The sequence below is a fragment of the Vipera berus genome (assembly GCF_964194415.1).
Source record: "Vipera berus genome assembly, chromosome: 3".
Classification (NCBI taxonomy): Eukaryota; Metazoa; Chordata; class Lepidosauria; order Squamata; family Viperidae; genus Vipera; species Vipera berus.
In genome coordinates, this window is record NC_138204.1 from 65,978,281 (window position 1) to 65,994,918 (window position 16,638).

A 16,638-nucleotide genomic window follows, 5' to 3' on the forward strand; every position below is an offset into this window, starting at 1 on the left:
GCACTCATTCAGGCAAAAATATACATTATTTTGACTTAGTCCAAATACAGACCGTAGTCACCTCTACTTTGTGGAAGAGAACCAACATAGTCTATACTGGCAAAAATCAGAAGGAATCTAGCATCACCTTTGCTGGTTAATCTATTTTAGTATATAATTGCACAAAAAAATTAAATCAATTTCTTTCACTGAAATGGATGCAGAAAGCTTTTCAGTGCAAAGCACAAACACCCAAATAGAACAATAATTGAATCAGGGTACTCCTTTGAGGATAGGCTGGGTGGGTATGGAACCAAGTTTTAAGTTTAGACATAATTAAGCCCAATATTTTTGTTTTCAACTGAGACATTTGTTAAGTGAGTTTTGCCCAGTTTTACATTTTTTGCCACACTTACCAAGTGAATCACTGCAGTTGATAAGTTAGTAACATGGTTGTTAAATGAATCTGGCTTCCCCGTTGATTTTGCTTGTCAAAAGGTTGCAAAAGGGGATCACATGACCCTAGGACACAGCAACGGTCATAAGTATGAACCAGCTGCCAAGTATCTGAATTTTGATGACATGATCATGGGGATGCTGCAAAGGTCATAAGTGGGGGAAATGGTCATAAATCACTTTTTTCAGTGTCGCTATAACTTTGGTCACTAAATGAATTTGTTGTAAGTCAACTACCTGTATATAGGGGAAAGGATAATGCATTATTCTTGACTGGATTATTCATCTAGCATGTTCCTTAAGCAAAACGAGACTGGTTTGTTTACATGGTTACACAATGATTGACATATTGGGATTTGGGTAAGAGCAATTCGCAGATTGTGAGATCACGGTTATATTATTCATTTAGGATTATTCTTCTTACGTTTTCTTACCTGATCGTTAGAAGCTACTTGGGAAACATATAGCTTTTTATACAAAATACCTGGCATGAGAATAATTCTGTATCTCCAAAGGCAGGACACAGAACTCTTAAATTATTAAGATGGATTTGACTTGTACAATGTAATGGCATAATGCACACATTGCCTAATGCTTTTAACATACCTGTTCCTTTTTCTTTTTTTTTTTTTGCCTTAACGGGGGGGGGGGGATTTGAAAGTGACTAGCAAAAATATTCACATGATTCTTATGCAGTGTTGACTTACTAACATCTGACATTTAATCAGAACCAAAACAACTGATTATATTGGTTGTTGTTTCTAGCGGTTCCAACTTGTGGAGTTGAAAATCAAAATCTTCAACAGATTTAGGGAGGAACCTCAGCGTTTTCATTCTGAATTAGGGACCTGCAGAAAAATTACTTCGCATTTTTTCATACCAATGTCCAGTTAGTTCGACGAGAGAAAATTTGATTTATGACAGTTGTAGTGTCCCGGGATCATGATCATTTTGTGAACTTCTGATAAGCAAAGTCAATGGGGAAGCCAGATTCACTTAACAACCATGTTACTAACTTAACAACTGCAGTGATTCACTTAAAAACTGTGGCAAGAAAGGTCCTAAAATGGAGCACAGCTCACTTAATGACTGACATTTTTAGCTCAGTTGTGATCATAAGTTGAGAACTAGCTGAGTTTAATGAGATTCTCATGGGTGGTATATAAATTATTTGCCCATTTGCCCTTATTTAACTATAACACAAACAAGTGGGATGTTTGTGAATGTTCTCTCCTTTACCCTACAATCATCTCCCCAACTGTCCCCAGCCATTTTGGTTTCCCATATTTCAATTGAAAGCCAACATAAGATATATTTGGGAACTGTCATCACAAGATTTGTCAATAGAGCTGCTACTGTCACTTTTAAGGGTCATGCTTTTCCTTCAACAACCATTTTCCTTCCAGCCATTTACTGTCTTTTCCTTCACTTCCCACACTTCAGTTAAATACAAACAGAAAGCATCATCAGGAAGCTCCTTCTAAGATTTTTTTTTCAGATTGGCAATTAAGGTTGTTTGAGAGAGATGAAAACTGTTTGATAAAAACAGTACCAGCTGCAGCACTCTCCACCAGATTTTGGCTCAGTATTGGATTACATCTGACATAAAAATCTAACCTTCATCAGCCTGGACTTGATTGATCTGTTTTCTGCTTGATTGTGCTAAATGCTATTAAATATTGGAAAGACCCAATTTCTAATCCACCTTTGGCCTTCACTAGGTGATCACCCTCTCTCTCAGGCTAACTTATCTCACAGGATTGTTGTCAGGAAAAAGGGGAAGGAGAACAGTGTATGCCAGGGGCAGCCAACCATAGCAATTTTAAGACTTGTGTACTTCAACTCCTAGAATTCCCATGCTGGCTGGAGAATTCTGGGAGTTGAAATTCACAGGTCTTAAATTTGCTAGGGTTGCATACTCCTGATGTACACCATTGTAAGCTCCTAAATAAATAGAATGGTGTCCAGCCAACAAATAAGGTTGAAAACCTTTTAATTTTGCATTTGGAAAAGCCATCTAAGAATGGAATATTTGTATAGCCAAGGAATTAGAAAATGCTGTTGGATCCCCAAATGTGTTTCCCAAAATTCAGACAGAAGGTTTTTCTTAGCTTGTCTAGATTGGCCTTGGACCAATAGCCTTTTGCATGCAAAATCTCCAGACTGTCAGTGAGCTTCAGCCCAGCACTCCCAATTCAGCAAGATAAGTATAATTCTGACATTAAAGAACAGATTCTTGCATCCGTGTGTAGACGCACAAAAGACAATCTGTTTGGGTAAACTGACGTGTACTAAGACAGGACATTGCACAAGGAAGGAGACAAACCTATTTGCTACATCCCTCTTATCTAGCATTATCTATTCTACAATGAGGTCCCGCAAAACATTAATCAGTTTCAACCCAGTTCATTTGAAAAATCAATCAGTCAATAAAATAATGCTATCTAAAGAGAGGCTCAGTAAGACTATACTTAGAGCTATATTACTACCAGTATACAGGGTGGAGTGGCGGGTGGAATTGGGGGTAGGATCCTTTGACAAAGCAATCCCACGTAAAGCTCTTAAATCTTTTGTATTCAAGGAAGCTTACTTCTAGCTTAATACACACACGATTGTAGGCTGAAGAATTGGCCTTCTTTACTAAGGCTAGCTTCTCTGTCATAGATGTGGACAAGTATTTGTTTACTTGCTAGGTTTATTCCCTACCTTTTGTTCAGGAGCTCAAGGCAGCGTAGTTAGCATTCTTTCCTCCACTTTCCCCTAAAAAATAACCCCGGGAAGGCTTTAGCTGAGAAAAAGTGACTGACCCAAAGTTATCCAGTGACCTTTCGTGAATGAGAATGGATTTGAACCTAGGTTCCCTCAACATCATTCCTACACCTTGACTACTACACCATACTGGGTCTATTTCTGACGTAAAGCGGTAGAGAACATGCTCTGAATAAAGTTTATTTATTGAATTAGCAATAATGAAAGAAAATACTACTGAGAACATACCGACATCCATTTTATTAAAATGGAAAAAAACCTCTCAGTTGGCAGTGGACATATTTTAGAAAAGATTTCCGTCATGATGACTTTCTTCAGTGGCCGACATGACATTGGTGAAAATGAAACGAAATGAAACTTGGTACAAAACAGCACAACTGTTATATCAGCCTTTGCCAACACGGTACCCTCCGTACCCTCTGTGTTGGACAACAGACGCCTGGAAGGCAAGAGTTGCATCTTTGTGCTCAAAAGTGAAGCCCCCCCGATACTAAATGGGGCTCACTTTTGAATAAATATATGTAAACCTGCTGCATTACAAGTAATTCTCAACTTGCGATGGGCTGCTTAATGACCTTTGGAGATCTGGGGACACCCCCCCCAAAAGGTACTTATGACCTACTTTTGAAGTTACAAGGACGTGGTCATGTCACTGCATTTAGGGTGCTTGGCAGCCAGTTCAACTTTACAGCTGTTTGCAGTGTCCTACAGACAGAAGACCAAGATTTGTGACCTTTTTTGCTGATTTCAGGTGTTGACTTCCAGTTTCTGGCAAAAAAAAGGCCATTGCAGAAAATTGATTCACTTAATGACCTCTGCATTTGCTTAACAAGTTCTGCAAAAAGGTAAAAAAAAATGGGTTCGGTTATGTGATGCCTCGACTTACAACTGCAACAACCTACAACTGTAAATCCAGATTCAGTTATGGTTGTAATTCGAGGGCTGCCTGTAATTCTATATTTTTTAGACTGAATAAGAGTTCTATTTTTTTTAATCATTAGGAATAAAAGAAAAATAGTGTGGGGGGAAAATTCTTACCCATATGAGATAAACTGTTGCCCCACAAACCAGCAAGATATTTATACACCATAAAGCAAACTTTAATGCTTTCCACATAGCAGTTTTGGAAGACTGATACAAAAAAGTCCACTATGACAGGGGTCCCCAGCCCCAGGTCTGCAGACCAATACCAATCCATGGTCCACTGGGAACTGGGCTGTACAAGTGGCAGGCAAGTGTGCAAAGATTTATTTGCACATGCGCGGCATTATGTTGCGCACACAAAACCATCCCCCATTAGAAAGCAAGTGCATAATATCATAAAATGCATCGATGGTTCATAAAAATCCTTTGCCAAATTTGGTGGCTTGGCAACTGGCTAGCATCTACGATGATGCAGTGTCTTGTAGTTACGTGATTGTGATTTGTGAATTTCCCAGCTGCCTCCCAAAAAGCAGTCAATTAGGGAAGCTGGATTTGCTTCACAACCACAGCAAAAAATAGTTGTGAAATTGGAACTGGTCACAAGATGACTTACTTAGTGACTGCATTGCTTAGTGGGTGAAATTCTGCTCCCAACTGTTATAAATCGAGGATTACATGTATAAAGTACAATTATTCATTAAAACTACTCATAGGTTCAAATATGCCTCCAATTAATTGAGAATCAAATTTAGATGAAATTATTGACACAAATGCACATTCAGGATAGAAGTGGCAAGATTTGTCATATTTTGTTTGTTTGTTTGTTTATTTCCAGTCTTTATTATTTTTAGAAATAACTCAAGGCAGCAAAACATATTCACCACAGTTTCCTCCTCCCGTTTTCCCCACAACCCCAACAGCAACCTTGTGAGGTGAGTTGGACTGAGAAAGAGTGACTGGCCCAAGGTCACCTATCTGGGCTTTCATGGCCATGTCAGGACTTGTACTCATGGTCTCTTGCTTTCTTTAACCACTAGACCAAACTGGCTTTATTTATCTTATGGAATAATATATTATCATGTCTCTCACATGTGGAGCAGCACCTCCTCTGAATTCCATAAAAATGTGCCTCCCATCTAAAAATAAATGTGCTTTTAGATTCAGAAATGTTTCACATATGCAAGGGCTGTGCAAAAGTGATTGATTAAAATTGTGATCAGTCAGTAAAATAGTCTTTAATCAAGATACAGTATACTCTTTTCAGCAGTAACTAGTGTTCCAAATGAAAAACAGACTTGGTTAGTAGTCAATGGGCTGAGTGCAGTTTTTGTCATACTTAGAATTAGCTTATTCTAATTTTAAAGGAACCCATCAGCTCTAGCTAAATGCCCAATAATTTCAATCAATATCTAAATATAACTAAACATGAATTTAGTACATTGATCTAATATTTTGGAATCCTTCTGCAAAAGATTTCCATGACATTTGAAGGGAATTTCTTCCAAGTAAACAATGGAAACAAGATCATACTTCATAGCTGTGATTCCTAAGAACCCTAAACATTTGGCACAAAGTGAGACAATATCTGTAATATGGTTTAGTCTCATTATCTGAACTTAGATATGCATTCTGAGTGGAACATGGTTAAATGATGTGCTATATGAAATAAAATACATAATCCTGTGTGGCCTAATCAAATAGTCAAAACTTTAATTCATAGTTGAAATTTTTTAATTCAAATCATTATTGTGTACAGATAATCCTTGACTTACAACAGTTCATTTAGTGGCCATTCAAAATTACAACAGCACTGAAAAAAGAGACTTATGACCATTTTTCACACTTACGTCCATTGCAGCATCCTCCTGGTTATGTGATCAAAATTCAGAAGCTTGGCAATTGGCATGCATTTATTACGGTTGCAGTGTCCTGGACAATAAGTCACAAGTCGAGGAAAACCTACAGTATATGTTCAGAAAAGATATACAAGTATGGGACCTGAAGAATGTCTTATTAAACTCAGCTAATTTCACATAATTATATAATTAATATCTTCCAGAGAGGGTCAGTTTTATATGAAACAACTTTAAGAGGGTTAATTTTATCGGAGGTCCTCATTCTTCCCCATTTCATCTTCAGAAAAAGTCCCAACCTCCAAACATGAGCTGTTACCAAACCGAATATAGGGCAATTTGGCAAAGGAATTCATATACACAACAATTTGAATAAAGTTTCTTTCTATTTTATGGCTTGAATCAGATTTTTCTACCCCCCCCCCTTCATAGAAGCAGTTGAAATTGGGCAAGGCTTTTTATCAACTCAAACAGAAGGAAATGCTACCATCTAGTGCTTCCACATATTAATGCAATCAAGGTAAATGTCTTGATTGAATCTTGAATACATAATTAGTCAGGTTTTAAACTTAAGCCTCCATAAAAACATACGCTCTAAAACAAAGCTGAGAAACTTACAGCTTGCTTCAGACTTCGAAAGACCTTGGAGCAGAATATTGATTTTGGCCTCTCATTTCCTCATACGTTCTTTATGCTCACTGGCAGAGATTCCACTCAAAACTGGGGTTTTTTTGGTCTATTAAAACCAGTAACAAGTAAAATAATTTTACATATTTTAATAGTTATATTGCCTTGCATTGATATATTCATTACAAATAGACAGTACTGAGATCCTCCAGCGATCATGAGCTTTCAGGTTATTAATTGTGATCTAATTATTTGATATTCTGATGTTGCACTGGGAATTGTGTCTGACATCTCCAGAGCTTCAAAATATCCACAATTACCAGCCAGAAGGAAGGAGAATGGAGGAGAGAAATAGACTAGGTTAAAGGTAGAAAAAGAAACTGTACAGAGAAGTTGAATAGATTAAAAAAATTCCCTTTGTCTAAGCATGAAATAACATTACAAAAAACTAAGGGTCTTTATTTGCCTGTTCAAAAAGAAGGGTTGCCAAATTCTGATTTTGATAACTAACTTGAATCATGCAAGTAAATTCTGCTACTCTTCTGCTTCTCATGATGTATCATCCCAGGCTACTGAAGTCCAACAAAGGATCCTTGTAGATTCATCAGTTGGCAACAACATGGATTGAATGGAATATAGAAGTACTGAAGAAGAACATCTCCATCTTTTGCGTGTTTAGCTCCAAGGATCTGAAAAAGATGGAACAGATATCAGGCTGATAAAATTAGGAAAAAAATGAGTCTATACTCAACCACTCAAACAACCTTTATTTTGTTCCATGCAGTATTAACCTTGTGAACTCTAAAGCTTCCTCTTTCTGCTATGCATTCAAGATGGACAGTGATTAATATTTATATGTTATTTATATGTAAGGGTGTAGGTTCAATACATTTATTGTATATAGCATGTTTAAATGTGTGTTATGTATGTGTACACTTTTGAGAGCAAGCAACAAAATTTCATTTTTAATATGTGCCAGTTTGCCCACAGTAAAAAATGACAATAAAGGTTATTATCTATCTATCATCTATCTATCTATCTATCTATCTATCTATCTATCTATCTATCTATCTATCTATCTATCTATCTATCTAGATCTTTCTTTCTAACTCAGTGTCTATGAAAACTCAGTAGGATAAACAATTTAAACTATCAACCAAATGTATATTTTTTTTTCAAGACTATTACTTTTGAATATATATATTTTTAGTTGCTAACAATACTAATTGTCTATGAATGATAACTTAGTTACAGGGATCCTACCAACACTTTTAATTGGGTGGTTCCTAAGTCAGATCTCTTCAATTTTAATTCCCAATGTGCAACAGATCCATGGACATCCAAAATAATTGCAGCTAAATGTGTATTATATGTACTAGTGTTGTCTATACAACTAAAACACCCCATCCGTATAATTTTTCACATGCTCTGTTGTGGTTGTTGGAACTCTTTAATTTGCAACATAGATTATATGTTCAAAGAAAAATTTGATTTCAGTTTAAACCAAACACTTTTAGAGTTTGAATCTGAAATAATCTTGTTAATAAAATAATTATATTGGTTAGGATCGGTAAGTGCTAGACATATTTGTGTGATGTGACTTTGTTCCATTCTACAGCCACTATCTCTGATGACACACTACTACTATGGTAAGCAAATACACAACTCAGCATATTATAAAACATACTAACCAGGGTTTGTTTAACCATGGTTTTTGAACAAGCATTACTTCACCTGGTTAATTCATAATATTCAACTTTAAATTATGATTTAACAACAATTACATATTGCTGAAAGCGAAAATCTGGCAATACTTACTAGGGCCAAAAGTTAAATTTTCATCATAAAAAAGAAAGAATAAAGATACATAACGACATGATGAATGAATTTTAAAAATGGTATTATCAAACATTTCCAAGCTACAAAAGAATTCAGAATTTTACCAAAATCATTTGTGAAAGAAGACTTCCATTGTTACACTGCATTTAAAACAATTACTATTCTGCCAGAATAACTCAATACACCTATCACTATTTAAAATCATCCATTTTTTTACTCCCTCAGTTTCTATTTCAATAAGTATATTTTGAAATTAATCTCTTGTGGCATCCAAGATAGTTCAGCTGTCAAATTTAAGTGTCTAGAACCAAATTAGACTAAATATGGCAGGCTATTAAGGCAGAAAGAAGAACAAATTGTTAGACATTTTAGCAGAAATAAACATTGGTAGGTCAAAAGTGTGTGCGTGTGTATCTTTTTCATGTTGTTGCAACTACTGTACATATAGAACTATATACGTTCTCTGCAGTACATTTTAAAATCAGAAAAATAAGACTATAATAAAGAGAAATATATAAGGAAGTGACTTCCAACCTTCATCACAAGTATGGAGAAATTTAGTTATTTTTCATCCCCTGTAAGGTAAACAATTATCTCTTCATCCCATACCCCATTTCTTATCTATAAACCCATCAAATGTCTTTTCAGTCATCTGCTGGTGTCAGCTGAAAGTCCATAAAGGGTTGCCAGAAGGAAAACATATCTTGTTTTACCTTGATCAAATAAACGAATTTCATATCCTTTACTTTTATTTCTAATGTTCTTAATCTTTAGTTCATTCAAAAGTTACTATAGGATTTGGTTTCTCTTCATTTTTCCTTTATCCTGTTGCACAGAGTTTTTCCAAGGCTTTAACAAGCCTCTTTTGTAAATTTAATAGGAAAAAAATATCCACAACTCTTGATTTGTCATTTTATTTCCCATTTAAATTTCAAAACCTCCACCAGTTTTTTGTGTGGACCTTCCTTAAATAATTCCCCTGCCCTGCCAGATGTAAATCCACTTTAAAAATCATCTCTATTTTTCAAATTTATTCTACATCTGCCACTTCTTCAATAACATATTTTGGATCAGAGTTTATTGATTGTGAGATGGACTGCATATAGATTTAATAAATAAATAATCTACCCTAGAAGCAGACATAATTACTGACATTGTTGATATCGTGGCTACTATTTTATAATTCCATTTTTCAAAAGTCTCCTTCAATATTTTTATTGTTATAACATTCTGCAATATTTTATATGTTTATAAATCTTTCCTCTACCTAAAACTTCCCCTCTAGCATTCAGCATCTATGTCCAAAGACAATAGATTATTTTTATTATGTGTTGTAAAAATAACAGCATCCATTTCATACAAGAAGTTGTTCTTTATAATTAATTTCAAAATCTTACTGTATAAGTTTCAATATCCCAATTTTATCAGGACCCTTAGTTCATCTATAACTTTCTAGGATCAATTCTATTTAGCTTTTCATTGTTTATTTCAGATTCTTTAAATTTTTACACTTACGATTAAAATTTTATTTCACTCTGGATTGAAGATAGACTTACCCAGCATTTCCAAACTTATTATTTTGGAATCTTTAATAGCTTGAAATAGTTAATAAGCAAGTTCCAAAAGTGATTAGAAAGTGAGATTTGCTAATTTGGTGTCCTTTAAAAGTTTCTATTATGGTTGCAAGATGACACCTCCCTGTGCTCAGAAAATTGCTGTCCTGCAGTCTTCCCGTAAGAAGCTGCTGTTTGGAGCACTTGTGAGTGATCTCTCATTCTCTCCTTATCTGGAAAAGCTCCAAGGAACCAAAACCAATCTACTCACTGGTTCCTTGATCTTCGCCAGTTATTGGCATTTGACATTACATAGTTTACTTTGTACTATGTGTTGACCAGCATCTAAAACTCAGCAGTTCAGAAGGTAAGGAATCAGAAGGTAATCCTGTATTTTTGAGTCACGAAAATAATTGCCATTATATATCAGAACTTTACAAAAAAAAGGCAGAACACCTACTTTCAGCTTATGTTCAAATAGCCTATTCTATCATTTAGGCTGAAGACAAATACTCTCATCCAGAGTACACAGTATACTTTTGCAAATAGTGCAGAAAGTACCATTCATTTCTTGACTGCTGTTCTTCATATTAAATGGAAATATTCTTTCGCTAGAACAAATCAGAAAAGGTCTGCTTTATTTTTTTTGTAGCGGCTTGTATAATTCCACAAATAACAAAAAATCCTAATTGTTTTATTTAACTAGATCAAAACCCAGAAAAGACCATCATAGGATGCCAATTGCTCCTGCAGTGCTTTGGAGGCCAAACTTGTCCTTGATTCTGGGAGGAATTCCAGGTAATAAAGCAGGTCAAGAGATGCTCATCATGTGATGTGCAACTAATCTAAAGGGCAACTAGAATTAGGCAGATAAACCTTAGTTATGCATACTATGTGGCAATAAAATCTCCAAAGAATTATCTATCTTGTACTTTCCATTACATCCTCAAATCACTGACTAGCAGAGCTCTTTATTGAGATCCAGGACTTTTTTGTGATCTGCTTTAAAAAATCCAATTTACCTCACACTCCTGCAGTGACAAAGTTATGAAGTATTTGAAGAGGGGGAAAAATCACTCATCTTTGTACTGGTTTGATACTGGTTTCAAAATAGATCATCCTGAGCTTTCCAGGGCACTATGTCACTTAATTGAATGGAATTTATGTTAGTTTTATGTTATGTTAGTTTTATGTTAGTTTTGTGAGGTAATCCTTCATGTCAGGGTTTGGGGATTGGGTACTTCAATATGATACAATAGTTTTACTTTTCTATAATTTATGAATTAGGAGATTGTATATGCTCAAAATTAGTGAATTAAATGTTGGACTGGGACACCAGACACTTAATGAATTGAAAAAGGGAGAGATCACATCGAACAACTGTTGTACAAGTATCTGGGAACCTATAACAATTGATCCTTGGCTTCCAAATCTCCACCTTCATGGTTATACATAGTTCTGAATATTGCTACAAGTTAATGTCATTTAAAAGACACACCTTCTTCATGATGATAATGAAGATGATCTGAGGTTTAAAAATTATTTTCTGCAGTTTGAACTAGTTATCCATGGAAAAGATACAGTAGAACCAGAATAGACTAATTGCTATGGCTTTGGTGCAAATTGCTGCCAAATAACAGAATGGCTAAAAACATTAGAGAAGAACTTCTTGGATCAGCATCATTTGATATAGTGATATTCATAATTTTAGACCAGTTATGCTTTTGACAAAGGATCTAGAAAATAAATACCTTCAAAATGGATTTTCTAGTATTCATGGTGCTATACTGGGAAACTTAAGGATCAGCTATGAGTTATTACAGTATATCATAGAATGTAGCCCTATACTCAATGAATGCAATTAGAGTTATCTCTGAATAATTATGCATAAAATTGCCAAATGAGTGCTAGTTGCATAGAACAGAACACTAAAATAATTGTATTTTTTCACATTTCTTCTTTGCTCTAATGCTGCAGCTTTAAACCATTCTTTTTCAGTTTGATGTCCTCTAGATGTACTAAGCTTCAACTTTCCACGATAACTGGGATTTTAGCAGCTGAAATCCAAAATCTTGAGAGGCATCAGGTTGGGAAAGGCTGGTTTAAATGCACAGGCATAATAATGTAGGCTAATTTGTTTCTGGCATGTCAAAATGCATCTATCTTTTTACAGCATCAAGTTTGTGTATCTAAAATGACACCACTGTCCTTGAAATTTCTCTAAGACAGCTTATATCTTTGATTCCTCTCCTTTGTTCACAAAAAAATAAAAAACCCCAACAACCCATTCTCTTTTTCCATTCATGTCAGTGAACATGAAGTGTCACAGATAATAAGCTCTCCCTTTTCCTATTAGGAACAATAACTACACTGTCCAAATATGCTCTACTATGATTTACGAGCTGCATGGAGATACAGCCTGGTTGTAAAAATCAATACAGTAGATTCAACATATTTTTTTCTTTTTTTAAAAAAAATATTGAAGCAAAATACTTTAGGTGTTTTTTAAGACCACATATTTTGACAAAGTAACTCCACAATGCAGCCTTATGGGTGCCTTTACTTATATGCAAGTCCTCTGAGTTCAATGACGCTTACAACAGACAAGCTACAGCAACACACTTGCAAGTAGCAGCTCTCGTAAACTGCATGCTTGTGATCACCCTGTACAGCTTGATAATTAGGAAATGTGGAATGGAGACTTATTCCCATATACATGGTTACAGAATGTCAGCCTAACTATGGCAATGTAATAAATAAGCATATATAACACTGTAGAATTCTAAATTTAGTGAACTCCTCCATTTCATTTAATTAGAGCTGACAGGAAACAAGAAGTGCTGGAACAAGTTATACAGATAAAATATATATTTTTTTAATAAATCATTCTTCTGATAACAACTCCTCTCCTCCCCATAGTTGCCTTTGTGCAGACTGAACTTCAAAATCCAATTCTATCTTGCACTGTATTCATCTACCTGAACATTACGTTGCCCCAATTCACCGAGACCTATGGAACAATCACCCACATTTATATTTGTAAGCAAATAAATAAATGCAGGTAGTTCTCAACTTACGACCACAACTGAGCCCAAAATTTCTGTTATTGACACATTTGTTCACTGAGTTTTGCCCCATTTTATGACCTTTCTTGCCACAGCTGTTAGGTGAATCACTGCAGTTGCTAAGATAGAAACATGGCTGTTCAAGTGAATCTGGCTTCCCCATTGACTTTGCTTGTCAGAAGGTTGCAAAAGGGGATCACATAACTTTCGGACACAGCAACCTTCATAAATGTGAACCAGTTGCCAAGCATCTGACCATGACCATGGGGATGCTGCAAAGGTCATTAACTGTGAAAAATGGTCATAAGTCACATTTTTATGTGCCCTTGTGATTTTGAATGGTCACTAAACAAACTGTTGCAAGTCGAGGACTACGTGTAATTTACTTGAAATAAGCACCCAGTTAGTTCCTTGAGATTTTTTTCCATAAATAGATTTTCAGACTCATTCTTCTTTTACTTATCTTGGGAAGAAAGAAAATAGCTTGTGTTTATTATTATTATTATTTCTCCCTTCACTCATGGCTGCGTCCTCTTACAGCTTAGTTCTGTAATTTTCCATGGACAAAACTTTTCCATCTCTTGGCCACACAAGCAGTTTCAGGATAAAGACCTTGCTGTTTTCTGGATATGAAAATCCTTGTAGCTATGAGATAGGGAGGCAAAGCAAGGCAGTATTTATTTGTTCTTTGAACAAGGCTATGGCTGTGCTAGTGGTGCAGACGAGCATTGATACAAACTTGCGCGCAGTAGAAATGTGCATGACAACATACGCTGGTTGCATTCAGTAAGTGAAGTGCGATCAAGTCATGTTCTTTTTGAAAGACTTTCGGAGGCTCACAATCGATAGACGCAGATGCTAAAGCAGTATCAGACATTAGTAGGCGAGATTCATAAATTCAGATGGAAATGTATAGGGAACCAGTATGAGTTCAAATGCACCAATTGAGGGATATTATTTTAGAAACCCCTTTGGGAGTAGGCACAGAGAACAGTAGTCTTGCATCAGCGACTACAGTTCAAATTCAGACAAGCTTGAATGACCTTAAACCTCTTTCAATAAGTTATTTTATAGAGCAGTTGCAGAGGTAACATGTCACCTAGAGTTCCTTCAATGAAAGGCTAGGAATCCAAGTATAAATTAGTGCCACATACCAACTGGGAAGCAAGCTGGGCAAAGAATCATGCTTGTAGGTGAGCTATATTCTTTATGTTCTAGGACAAGGCATACATTGTATTATAGGATCATACAACCATAGGGCTGGAAGGGACCAACTTCTTCTAGCCCAACTCCCTGCCCAAGGCTAGAGTCATTATACCATCCCAGACAAATGGTGGTCCAATTGTTTCTTGAAAACCCCCAGCAATGCAACACTCAAACTCTGGGAGGCAAGCTGTTCCATTGATTAATTGTTCTGAACGTCAGGCAATTCCTCCCTAGTTTCAGGCTGAATCTCCTTCTGATAAGCTTCTTGTCCTGCCCTCAGATGCTAGGGAGAATACACTGACCAATTTTCCCCTTAATTATGTGACAACGCATTAGCGGGAGGAAGGTGTATTGGATTCTGCCTCCCTGAGTTATTTGCAAAAATCATAAAGGCAGGAAACAAACAAACAAATAACAAGCAAGCAAGCAAGCTGGTTGCATTCAGTAGCAATGGGATCTGAAGTGCAAATAAGTCGTGTTATTTTTGAAAGATTTGGGGTGGCCCATAATTGATATGCAGAAGAGGCGTGCAAAACAGTAGCAGACAGTAGCTGATCCAATTCATAAATTCACAGGAATATCCGTATGGAACCAGCATGAGCATTCTTCTAATTAAATTAGCATGGGTGGGAAAAGTGCTCCAAATCTAGTTTTTTCCTCTAGTTGTCTGAATATCAAATTAAATTAGGAGTTGCTATTGTCATTTGGTATTCACACAACTAGAGAAAAAACTAGATTTGGAGCACTTTTCCCACCCATGCTGATTTTTTTAAAAACAAGTGATTATCTGGTTTGGGTTATACTATGTGTGAATATCAAATTAAATTAGGAGTTGCTATTGTCATTTGGTATTCACACAACTAGAGAAAAAACTAGATTTGGAGCACTTTTCCCACCCATGCTGATTTTTTTTTAAACAAGTGATTATCTGGTTTGGGTTATACTATGTACATATAGCTTTAATGTCTATAGATTTTTATAGTTGGATTAAGAAACAGAATACATTACAATAGCCTTGGAAGGGACCTTAGAGGTCTTCTAGTCCAATTCTTTGATCAAGCAGGAGACCCTATACCATTTCGGACAATAGCTGTCCACCCTCTTCTTAAAAAGCTTCTGTGATGGCGCACCCACAACTTCCGCAGGTAAGCCATTCCATTGGTTAATTATTCTCCTTGTCAGGAGATTTCTCCATAGTTCTAGGTTGGATCGCTCTTTGATAAATTTCTATTCATTACTTCCTGTCCTGCCCTTAGGTGCTTTGGACAATTTAAGAATTTTAGACATAACAATAAAGGCAATAAACTGGATGAGTGTAAAATCTGATCCAGTGATTACTGAGCAGCACCAATCATTAATACAGCATCTGTACAATACTAAATATAAAAAAATTATCGGCCTCCCATTATTGGATAGACTTCTGCATTAATGCTTCAGGTTCTTTTTCTTTCATAAACACTTATCCTATAATTGTGTGGCTTCCTGATCTGGCATGCCTCTTATATGTTTGGACTGCAATTATGATTCTAAATTTCAGTCCCTATTCATTGGGAACGTGCCACTTGGAAAGGCTTCCACTAACCTCAAAGATATATTGCTTCCTACTCCCCTCCTGAGGGTATCCTCAGTACCCTTTGAAACCTCGGACTTCTTGAGTGGATCTTGGAATTGTTACTGCTGCCTATCGTCTCAAAGTTCCAGTTTTCAAAGCTACTTTTGAAATGCTTACAAGGACAATAAACGCGAGTCAGGGTGAAATGAAACACAAAGCTTTAAAAATATTATGGTAAGGAGTCATCTGAAAGGTTTTAAAGAGAGGTTTTGTGCTTTGCCAAGGAAACATATCTGGTGCCACCCTTGAAATATTTTGTCTATGCCCAGAACAAGGTGACATGATCTGATAATGGAAAAGTTACACTAACAAAGAGATCACATTACTAAGTGTGCATATCCAGGACCAAACATGTTCTGCATTAACTCCATGTGTCGTGAATGAAATTGGCAATGAGATGGGGACCAAGGAGGTAAGAAAGTATGCATATCATCTTACATCTTGAGAAGCTTGACTTCAACATACATGTTTACCATGGTTGCTGACAAAAGGTAAGCGATCGTATGTTTTTAAGTTTGGTCTCCCTGCACTCACATTGGGAATTAAATTCTGTCCTTCTCCTTTGTAGGATAGATAAAGTGATCACTCAGAAGACCAGGGGTAGGCAACCTCGGCTCTTTTATGACTCATGGACTTCAACTCCCAGGACTCAGGAATTCTGGGAGTTGAAGTCCATGAGTCATAAAAGAGCCGAGGTTGCCTACCCCTGCACTAGACCAAACTGGCTATCTGCATTCTCCTGTATCTTTTTACAT